The sequence below is a fragment of the Grammomys surdaster genome, unplaced genomic scaffold (genome assembly GCF_004785775.1).
Source record: "Grammomys surdaster isolate TR1022 unplaced genomic scaffold, NIH_TR_1.0 335, whole genome shotgun sequence".
In the NCBI taxonomy this organism is placed as follows: domain Eukaryota; kingdom Metazoa; phylum Chordata; class Mammalia; order Rodentia; family Muridae; genus Grammomys; species Grammomys surdaster.
In genome coordinates, this window is record NW_021604754.1 from 1,493,715 (window position 1) to 1,502,905 (window position 9,191).

General features: G+C 43.4%; 1 protein-coding gene across 1 annotated transcript in view; it reads right to left on the reverse strand.

Annotated features, from left to right (window-relative positions):
- The window catches only part of Met (MET proto-oncogene, receptor tyrosine kinase), a 104,096-nt gene extending 95,401 nt beyond the window's left edge, over positions 1 to 8,695 (reverse strand). The window contains exon 1 of the mRNA XM_028778432.1: positions 8,544 to 8,695. The gene's annotated coding sequence lies outside the window, so the exon portion shown is untranslated. The remainder of the gene's footprint in view (positions 1 to 8,543) is intronic.
- Between the last annotated feature and the right edge of the window lie 496 nt (positions 8,696 to 9,191).

A 9,191-nucleotide genomic window follows, 5' to 3' on the forward strand; every position in this document is an offset into this window, starting at 1 on the left:
GCTGTTTTCCTACGTTGATTTTCCTCTTTCCCATTACAGTGAACGTCAAAATTAAAAAGTGGGCTATGGATTCTTACAAGGTTTTCAGAAGAAGATAGACTAGTGGCTAAGAAATATTTTGTTAAATGTTCATCATCTTTATCTATCATCCCAAGGGAAAAAGGCTAATAAAACACAGATGATATAAAAAGAGAAAGGGGGGATGATGGAGGGAGGTTTAAGTGGAGAGAGGGATGGGAGGGTAGAGCAGAGGTGGGGGTTGGAGTGGGACAATCAATGATGAAGATGTTTGAGGAAGCAATATAGAAACCCACTTTGTAAGCTTCATACACACGTATATGTATTCACATTGCAGGATTTAGGTGGATCTACACTACATGTGGGACAGTGCTCACCTGAGAAGGCAAAGGTTACCAAATACAAGCCCAATGGCAGGTGTGAGATATCTCCTCTCAAGTTGTTGGTCAGAGATGTCCCAAAGCTCCTGAAATAATTTAGATTATTGACTTTACTCTTGGTTGGGGGAGAAAAAAAATCATCAGCGGTCCCCATCTGTGAGTCCTGTGAGCTACAGCAGTAGCTGGCAAGATAGACCCATTTGTGCAACAAATAGTACGGGTCAACAACTGCATTCTGATTTTATTTAAGGAGGACACACGTGCTTGTTAACTGCAAATCTGGCTGAGAGCCCATAGTTGGGAGCCTTTGCCCTATGAAGGCTCAAATGGTGAACCTACTGCTATCAATTTTGCTAAATGGTCATAGTATCAAATTACTCTCTAAATTTCTATCTCCCTACTTATGAATTATGTAGCTCTCTGACCTCATGAGAGAAGTTTCTTCATGTGCAGTGGATAGTGGTTAATAATGTAACACAACCATCCAACGTCCCTGTGGAGCCACAAATGAGACATCTACATCACACCCTTACACTAAGGCTCAGGGACCACAGTAGAAGAGGCAGGTAGAAATGCCTGGGCAGGATAAGAGGCAGAGGTTGGGGAGCCCCAGAACAAAATAGTCTCCTCTGGACATGACAGAACCACTAGACTCCAGAGATCAGGACAGTTGTGGTTGCCTGCACAAAACCTGCACAAGATAAGGCACTTGTTATTTTAGATGGAGAAGAAATGGCTCCACGAGCCCCTCTTCCTAGAAGAAGGGTTATGGAGAGTTGACATTCTGGGAGAGAAAGAATATGTTTTCTTTAAGGCCAGGCTCCTAACAGGATGACACTTTAAATCAGAATTGATGGGCTATAGATTGTTTTTAAGGACATAAAGTAGGGTGCAGGGAGGTGGGTATGGATCTGAAAGGAGTTAAGGGGAAGAACTGGGGTGAGCATGATTATGATATATTAAAGTTATCAAGAATAAAGCTACCTATAAGAAAGAAAGAAAGGAAGGAAGAAAAGAAGAAAGGAAGGAAGGAAGGCAGTCCTGTAGGCAGGCATGAAGCCATGCATGCATGAATGCAGCCTGGCTCTTCATGGGACACTCTGAAATACATTGCACCTCAACACTTCAAGTGTTTTCCTATCATCCCCCCTGCTTTCTCAGTGATCCAATACCCACCCAAACTTCAGGTATTACTGGAGTTATTCCTTATATACAGTTACCTGGAACTAAATCTCAAAACAAGCTTTACTGATGATGCATGGTTGCAGCAAACCTTCAGATTCAAATAAAAAAATCTATAATTGTGATAACGTAGTTTCCCCCTTCTCTCCCATCCTCACAAAATATAAGAAATAACCAAATTTTGTTACCTCACATGTTGCACGCTCTGGACGAGGAAGAGTTTCTGAGGGTAACATATAACGGGCAATTAGAAATCTAAGTCTGGCATTGAAACAGATATCATGGCTCTTTCAAGTCCTGCACCTAGCCCTTCTCTCCAAAGCAGCCATGAATTTTATCCATGTGCATTTCAACTGTATTTAAAGCTTCATGCTTGTGTTGAGTTGATATGGGAAATACAGTTACCAGAAATTACACACAAACAGGAAGTCCAGCTACAGCAAGAAGGTGTTTTTCTCCAGACAATGCAGTTCAAGAATGTGTCATCCATGTTGTTTGGAACAAAACCCAGTAGAACCATTACCGCTGGGCAGCCTTCTCTCCTTGTACACAACAGTAATTTATAACTATAGTATATGTTTTCTAAGCCTGTTTCAACTTGCTGCTCTTCTTATGTATCATATACCTTTCCTTTTCTGTGCATGGCTTTCAATCAGTAAACGTGTCTAGGTGGGAGGAAGGACGACCGGAATAGTAAGAGAGGGAAAATCAATGTTCAGAAAGCATATGGTAACAACAGAATATTTAATCAAATTAGCCTAGAAATTCCTTCCTATTTTCAGCACGTTTTGCAAGGCAGTTGCTTCACAGTACAAAATGAATTTCAATAAATGTCATATATTTAGTTAGATGGCTTATTCCTGAAATTTGCCGAAACAGGTCAACCCACTCAGAATAGATTTTGTTCTAAGACATGACAGATGGATATTGATATTGAATACAAAGACTAGCATTAGGCAAAAGGTTCTGGGTTGCAAAAAGAAAGTCATTTACTTAACACTCAACTAAGTATTTGTTTACTGTGTGCTTACTAAGGGACAAAAGAAAAAAGAAGACGGATATCTGGGATACATGCGTTAGAAAGAAGAGGTGTATCTAAAACATCAAAAATGTTTCCTTGGCAATGGTAAGGATGTCAACTGAGTAGCACAGGATCTGGTCTCTAAGGTACCAACAGTTTTCACATCCTGTAAGTACCCATTAAGTAAGCTGTGTTGATACTTTACAACTATCCCAGATTTTTAAAAGATGCCATTTACTGACCCATAGCAAAAAGCAACTTCATTTTTTTTTCCTGGAAAAACAGTGGGTACTTCCATGGTTTCAAAGATTTTATAGACATCAAAGAGGTTGGAGGGACATCCAGTTTATGGGTAATGGTTTAAGGTTTAGTGAATCAAAAACACATGGATTAAATTTCCCTTAAAAGACCCCTAGGTTTAAAACTCAAAGAGCGAAAAATGCTCTGGTCTCAAGCTAAGCCAAAACTTATTTTTTAAAGTCAGTTTGAGTTGTCTTAGGGACCTAAAACTTGGCGGGGCTTTTCTTTCCCACATGAGCAGGCCTCTGAGGAGGTGACCCAGGCCTCTAATTCTGCTACACAGATTTACTCCATCTCTCTCTCTCAAAGTTTGGGTGACTACCTTATGTCAAAGGTCAGCAGTTGGAGTCATTTTTGGATCCCCAGACCATGCTGTTGTAACATACAACTTCAAAACTGGCCCTGAGATCCTAGGTGCTATCTCAGATTTCCAACTAGCAGGCAACACAGAATCATTTCAAAACAGGAAAAGGGCTGTGATCTCAACATGTGTACAGCTTTATGGAGTATTATTATGTTTGTATTTAAAATAGTAGGAAGACATAGAGCCCAGAATCTTCCTTTCTTACACAATGGCTTTCTAGTCGGGCACTTTACCTAGTTTTTCGGACTAAAACAAACAGGTTCGTACATAACCTGTGATACATAACCTTTATTCCGTTAGAAAAATAGATTGCAACACTGGCTGCTATGAAAAAGCCCTCAAAGCCAGCAAGGCAGTGGATGTTTTGAGTTTCAATAGCAGGGGAAGCAAAAAGGGGCAGGGGAGCCCAGACTGATCCAAAATAAAGAGCCAATATTCCAAGAGGAGAGTCTATTCTAAAGGAGGGAACTTGGAAATGAAATGAAGTTCACATACAGAGTTATGATGGAGTCAGGTTTCAGAAAACGAGGGCCTCAGTGTAAGAACAAATAACTAGATTATCCTGTTGCTTAGAAATGCCCGTAGCCTGATGCAAAGCATGTGGACGCATCAGTTTAGAGGACTATATGCTAATAGGTGATGACTGATAAAATAACCTTTTCTTTCTTTTTTTTGTGACTTGATTTTCCACAGTGGGATTATTATTTTGCTTTTGAGAAGTCTAGAAAAAACTAAGCACTTTGTTTAGAAACTATGCTAAGTCTCTCTGGCTGTGTGTGCTGCTCAGTTGGACAGTACCTGAAGGAGCCACACAGTAGGGGAGGGCCCAATGTGGCCTCATGCGGCCAAATCTAGTCTGTAGAATCTCTGTCCTTCTTGGGTATATAGTCATTTAAAGATACCAAGTCAACAGTTTAAAATCGGGAGCTGTGTGTCTTCTCTTGAAAATTCAGAAGAGAAGAAGCACATTGTTGGTTCATGACACAGAGATGTCACGTGACAGCTCCAATGATGGATGCCAAGTGGTGACTGTCTCCTCTTGGGTGGAACTTTTACCAGTACCTAAGAAAATGGACAGTCTCATTCATTTAAATGACCTGTTTGCAAATATTCATATAGGGCATAGGCAAAACAGAGTAAAGGAAAGAAGGAAAGGAATCCAGGACAGTGTAGTCACACAAAACGGAAAAGGACAGAGAGAAAGAGAGAGAGAGAGAGAGAGAGAGAGAGAGAGAGAGAGAGAGAGAGAGAGAGAGAGAGGAGGGCACTGCACACAGGCATGCCATCAGCAACTACCTTATTTGCTGGCACTCACTTGTCACCCTGGAAAGGATCAGCAATGACTATAATGGTATTATTGTCCACAAATTTCACTGGACTAGGCTCAGGGCAGAAAGTAAGAAAGAACCTTCTTAACGTAATGGACCAATATTTCTGACGTTGGACCGGATGTATGTTGGGAAATACCATGAACCAAGAGAAAAGACCTGGGTGTTCTTAGAACCTGTAGTTCCCTGACCACATCTCACAACTTCCTTACCTCACTGTCTCAGAAACACAGTTAGGTTCTCACGCTCACGACGTAATTTATCTGGCCCATAGGTTTTTACAGAATTGCTATATGGCCCTGTATCTCTGTATTTTGATGCAAGTTAAAATGGATGCTAATCTGTATAAACACACTTGCACACAACTGCAGAAAGAAACACATATGCCTGGGTCTGTGATTTCCAAAGTTGATTGTTCTTTATTTTAAAGTGCTCACGCCTTCTGGTACAAATGCCACACGTGTGATTTTTTTCTCTCAATTATGTTTTATAGCTTATAAAAACACTTTATTCATTTCGTCCCTTGAAAAGCGAAGTAGTCAGATTTTACTGGATGTTTTTATTAAAACAAAACCCAAGGGGAATATAAACGTTAAACAATTTAACGCAGCTGAAGAAATATCTGAGAATGGGCTTTCTGATGGGAGGGCAGATTACAAAGTCACTCACAGCTCTTAATCTGATAATGGGGCAGAAGACCCCACACATATGAATAAACCGTGGGCTTTAAAAAAAGTCTTTCTACAAAGAGAGAATGTGAAAGAAAACGGAGAGGAGGGAGAAGATAGAGGGAGAGGGAGGGAGAGAAGGGGAAAAGAAGGGAGAGGGTATGTATATGTGTGCGTGTCTCTGTGTGTGCGCACACATGCGCATGAATGCCTGTTGCCAGGGGCTTAGAAATATTATACTCATCTTGGTCATTAATAAGTGCCTCAGTGGAAAATTTTGCAGAAATTTAGCTGACCTCTTCTGATGGCTGGGTATGGGCTAAAGAGCACATAGTGAGGCTCCCTAGTCTATAATGTGGAACTGTGAAGACCTTAAGATGAGCCAGGCTCAGCCTGGAGGGTATGAAGAATGAAAAAAGAAGCAGGCTTAGCTATGTGAAGGTCTTTATGTTCCCTTAATAATTATGGATTCTAGCTCTATTTTGTATATTGAATATCTGTGTGCCCAATCAGACTACAAATTTCAAGGGCAGATAAGTTCCATTTCCCTTCCCCAGTTTCATATACTCTCCTAGAACCAGCACAGCTAATGCTCACAGTAAAACTACTTTGCTATTTTGAGTGAGAAAAATCTGAGATTAGTCATGAATCAGAATGTGTTAAGAACTCATAATCAAAATGGTTCCAAACTGACATTAACCACTGTACCTATTGCAGCAGACCATTGAGAGTTGCATGTTAGTTTTCACTGAGTAAAGGATCATGAAACTGTCCTGAGGGCTCAGTATCTGACAGGAGTTGCAACATAAACCGGTCAGGAAAAGGAAACTACTTCCCTCGCACTTGGGTTTCTGCATTCAGTTTGTTGCTAAGGGACAATGATAAGGACTTTAGGTGCTGCAGGCACAAACACAACAGGCCACAGGTATCATAGGCAGGCTAGTGAAATGGCTCAGCATTTAAGAGCAGTAAAAATAGATTGCTCTAACAGAGGAGTAGGCTTGGTTCATGGCACCCGCATGGTAGTTTGCTCAACTCCCTTAACTCCAGTTCCGGGAGATCTGATGTTCTCTTCTGGCTTCCACAGGCACAGGCAACATATACATACAGGCAAAACACCTGTACATACCCCACCCCCCTCCTTGGGACAGGAAAACAAGTATAGATGGGTCTAGTGACCATTCCTAAACCTCATGTCTGGGAAGAAGAAACCAGAAAGCTGTGTGAAATGGGAGTTACAGAGATGAGGAACAGAGAGGAGATCTGGATACGTGATTAGCCGTGTGTGACCATGGGTATGACAGCAGATCACTACTCTGTCAGACACTGAGCCCTCAGGACAGAGCTTCATAATCTTTTTTTCTCAGTGCAAAATAACATGCACCTCTCAATAATCTGCAGTAGGCACAGCGGCCAGTGTCACTTGGGCAGCCACATGAAGCATCAGCCCCTTCTGAGTTATCCTCTTTGTTCTGAGAAAATCTCTACCTTATTACACAAACTTAGAAGAGAAAAATCAGACTCATCCTGTTTGAACTACGTATTTCCATCAACAGCTTTGTAAACTGACGTTTTAAATAAAATTCTAAGTGCAGTCTTCATTTTTCTTTAAGTTCAAGACAAACACAGGACACTGTTTACATGGTCTTAGAAATCATAAACTGTAGGTATTTACCTTCTTGAGAAAACTGTTATTTTTCCTCTCATTATAGACCTAAAAGAAGTAAAAAATGTTAGACTCACATACTAACTGCCTGTCCATATTTGTACTTTTTAATTTTACAGATAAAGCTTGCCCTAGGATTCTCAAAGCCTGTAGTGCATCCCTGGTGTAAATTCCCTGTTGCCAATGATCAAGAACAAAGCAGTCTCGGGAAAGGCAGTCCTTGCCTGATCATCCTCGACATGCCATAAATCCATCTTGTTTACAGTGGAATGTGGCTAAGTTAATAACTATTGACTGAGGCCCTGCTGAGTTTGAAAACTGACCACAAAATTTAAAGTACCTATTGCGCTCTGTAGGAACACATTTTTGGCACCATAAATTTTCTTATTGAAGATGTACATTTCATGTGTGTTATCTGCTCAGATGAGATAAACATTGACTATATCACAACCTGTGACGGCACAGACCACAGCACCCCACTTCTGTTCCACAGTGGAAATTTACACTTGAGAACAAAGCCAAGGAAGCTTCCAGCTGGAGGGGAAAGCTATATACCTGTAAATAATCCAGGCAACAGTAACCCTGCTCCCGTAAAAGCACAATTTATGTCTCAGTAGCAAAGGGAAACATCATGTACACCATTTTCAGATCATCTTCATGCAGAAGAAATTCATTAGTCAGCTATAATAGTTGAGCTGTAAAGGAAAATAATGTTCTTCTGAATCCATTTGCATGGCAATGTGTGTGTGGCTGGCTGTTGGAAGCGACAGAATAAACCTCCACCCAATGCTACAAAATGCAAACAGTCTTCTTAAAATTCTGTCTATATTCTCTCCAGTTACAGATTTTACAATCTCCTCATAGTCATGGACCGTTTTAACTTGGCAATTAGAGCCTCCTGATTATTTTGCTTTAGAAAGTTGACAATATTTCATTCTGCCCCAGAGCTGCTTTGAACACAAGCCTGTGATAAGGGAAAAGCCACTGGACAAGCATTCATGCGTGAGTCCCTAGAAACCTTGCCAACTTCCAAATTAGTGAATGGCTCTTCTAAACATAAAAGGTAGGAAATGGGAAACCACAATTTGGAATAAATTCTGCATTGTACTTTCTTTGGTGTTTTAATAATTATACTGCTACTAGCCAGACTGCCTGACCTCTGGTTATAATGTATTTCACCTCAACTGAGTCCCAACAAAAAGATAAAGTAGGATAGAAAATGATGGATCACACACTCTGGGTATTTGCCAGGAATAAAAAATTCAGACCATCCCAGAAACACCTGCCCTTGGGAAAGACACCCCCACCCCCTCCGCGCGCGCGCTCCCGCAAGGCAGATAAAGCAGGGCTGGCAACAAGGAAATAGCTGGGCTCAAACCTTGCGGGCTGCATCACCCTGGACAGGGTGACCGATCCCTTTTGTAAGATCTGAGTCAGATCCCAGAGGTGAAACTTGCAGAGCTACAGGAGCCCTGGAGCACCCAATGCTCTCGGCGTCCCTGAGTCACACAGGTGGCCGTCAACAACATTCCTCCTAAAGCGACAAGCTCAACGCTAGTTTGCACCTCCCCCGACCCCATACCTTCAGTTTCCTAAACCCCCGGGCTCGTACCCACCTCGGTGGTCTTGTCCTTCGGAGCGGTAGCCAGTTCCCTTAATGGAACAAAGAAAGCAGGTTCTGGGAGAGGGTGGGTGCCGGATCGACGTGGCTGGAGTTTGTACCTTGGGGTGCACGGAGCGCGGGGCGGCGGAGTCAGCCGGCCAGGGACCACCCGCGCGCTCCGCCCTTCTCCGGAGAGTCAGCGGTCGCCCAGCATCTGGCTCCACACCAGGTCACCCGGGCTTGGACGCTGCGGGCAGCGAGGCCGTCCGGGTCACCTGCGGCCCGGGCCGAACCCCGCCGAGCGCCCTCGGACTGCTCCGCCCCTTCCCACACGCGCCCTGCCCGGCTAGTGACTCAGCCGGGCAACGGCGGCGCCCGGGAGCGTCCCGGCTGGAGGCGAAGAGACCCAGGCACCCGCCCCAGCACGTGCCTCTTCGTCCCTGTGGCTCTAGGTCTGTCCCAACAGTCCCTGGAGGGGCCGAGATGGGGACTGGCACCACCCTGGGAGGGTTGGGGAGGTGGCGTCCCCGCCCTTCCCGCAGCCAGTACGCTTAGCCCTGGGGGTCGCTCTTCCTCAAGCCCCGCCCCAGCCCCCGCCCTCGACAAGGTGAAACTTTCTAGGTGGAGAAGTTTCCCTCGCCCGGGCTCCGCGCTTTCTCTT